Genomic DNA, 2,500 nt, shown 5'->3' with positions numbered 1-2,500 from the left:
GGGCAAAAGTGACCCGAAAACAGTTCAGCGGGGGAAAACTAAGCGGATGCGGCCACGCGTTGGGGAAAACTAAGCGGATACGGCCAAGAGTCGGTGGAAATTGGCCCGAAAACAGTCCAGCGGCAAGCGGAAGCGGCTAACGTTGGGCAAAAGTGACCCGAAAACAGTTCAGCGGGGCAAATTTTTGAAATTTTTTTTGAAATTTTTTTGAATTTTTGAAATTTTTGAAGTTTTTTTGGGTTTTTGGACTTTTTTTGAATTTTTGAAATTTTTGAATTTTTTTGAATTTTTTTGAATTTTTTGAATTTTTTTTGAATTTTTGAAATTTTTTTTTTTTTTTTGAATTTATTTGATTTTATAAATTTTTTGTGATTTTTTGAGATTTTTTTGAATATTTTACATGGGTGATTTTGACTTGGGGGATTTTCAGGGGGTGGTAACCCTGGGCGTGGCTAGAGCCTCAAAATGCATATTCCCCTATAGGGGGGCAAGGTTTTCAAAAATGGGTGCCCCCTCATGTACACGCGCGTGGGTGTACATGGCCCCGTCGGTGCCAGCGTGGGTGGAAAATGGCCCGAAAACAGCCCAGCGGCAAGCGGAAGCGGCTAACGTTGGGCAAAACTGACCCGAAAGCAGTATAGCTTGGAAAATTAAGCGGATGCAGCCAATTGTTGGCGAAAACTAAGCGGATACGGCCAAGTGACGGTGAAAAATGGCCCGAAAACAGTCCAGCGGCAAGCGGAAACGGCTAACGTTGGGCAAAAGTGACCCGAAAACAGTTCAGCTGGGGGAAATTAAGCGGAAGCAGCCAAGCGTTGGGCAAAACCAAGCGGATACGGCCAAGAGTCGGTGGAAAATGGCCCGAAAACAGTCCAGCGGCAAGCGGAAACGGCTAACGTTGGGACAAAGTGACCCGAAAACAGTTCAGCTGGGGAAAATTAAGCGGATGCAGCCAAGCGTTGGGGAAAACTAAGCGGATCCGGCCCAGAGTCGGTGGAAATTGGCCCGAAAACAGTCCAGCGGCAAGCGGAAGCGGCTAACGTTGGGCAAAAGTGACCCGAAAACAGTTCAGCGGGGGAAAACTAAGCGGATGCGGCCACGCGTTGGGGAAAACTAAGCGGATACGGCCAAGTGTTGGGGAAAAATGGCCCGAAAACAGCCCAGCGGCAAGCGGAAGCGGCTAACGTTGGGGAAAAGTGACCCGAAAACAGTTAAGCGGGGGAAAACTAAGCGGATGCGGCCACGCGTTGGGGAAAACTAAGCGGATGCGGCCAAGTGTCGGTGGAAATTGGCCCGAAAACAGCCCAGCGGCAAGCGGAAGCGGCTAACGTTGGGCAAAAGTGACCCGAAAACAGTTCAGCGGGGGAAAACTAAGCGGATGCGGCCACGCGTTGGGGAAAACTAAGCGGATACGGCCAAGAGTCGGTGGAAATTGGCCCGAAAACAGTCCAGCGGCAAGCGGAAGCGGCTAACGTTGGGCAAAACTGACCCGAAAACAGGTCAGCGGGGGAAAACTAAGCGGATGCGGCCACGCGTTGGGGAAAACTAAGCGGATACGGCCAAGAGTCGGTGGAAATTGGCCCGAAAACAGTCCAGCGGCAAGCGGAAGCGGCTAACGTTGGGCAAAAGTGACCCGAAAACAGTTCAGCGGGGGAAAACTAAGCGGATGCGGCCACGCGTTGGGGAAAACTAAGCGGATACGGCCAAGAGTCGGTGGAAATTGGCCCGAAAACAGTCCAGCGGCAGGCGGAAGCGGCTAACGTTGGGCAAAACTGACCCGAAAACAGTTCAGCGGGGGAAAACTAAGCGGATGCGGCCACGCGTTGGGGAAAACTAAGCGGATACGGCCAAGAGTCGGTGGAAATTGGCCCGAAAACAGTCCAGCGGCAAGCGGAAGCGGCTAACGTTGGGCAAAAGTGACCCGAAAACAGTTCAGCGGGGGAAAACTAAGCGGATGCGGCCACGCGTTGGGGAAAACTAAGCGGATACGGCCAAGAGTCGGTGGAAATTGGCCCGAAAACAGTCCAGCGGCAAGCGGTAGCGGCTAACGTTGGGCAAAACTGACCCGAAAACAGTTCAGCGGGGGAAAACTAAGCGGATGCGGCCACGCGTTGGGGAAAACTAAGCGGATACGGCCAAGTGTTGGGGAAAAATGGCCCGAAAACAGCCCAGCGGCAAGCGGAAGCGGCTAACGTTGGGCAAAAGTGACCCGAAAACAGTTCAGCGGGGGAAAACTAAGCGGATGCGGCCACGCGTTGGGGAAAACTAAGCGGATACGGCCAAGGGTCGGTGAAAAAGGGCCCGAAAACAGTCCAGCGGCAAGCGGAAGCCGCTAACGTTGGGCAAAAGTGACCCGAAAACAGTCCAGCGGGGGAAAACTAAGCGGATGCGGCCAAGCGTTGGGGAAAACTAAGCGGATACGGCCAAGCGTCGGTGAAAAAGGCCCGAAAACAGTCCAGCGGCACGCCGAAGCGGCTAACGTTGGGCAAAAATGGCGAAA

The sequence above is a fragment of the Carex rostrata genome, unplaced genomic scaffold, assembly GCF_964058835.1.
Source record: "Carex rostrata unplaced genomic scaffold, lpCarRost1.2 SCAFFOLD_40, whole genome shotgun sequence".
Lineage (NCBI taxonomy): Eukaryota > Viridiplantae > Streptophyta > Magnoliopsida > Poales > Cyperaceae > Carex > Carex rostrata.
This window is presented reverse-complemented; position numbering follows the sequence as displayed.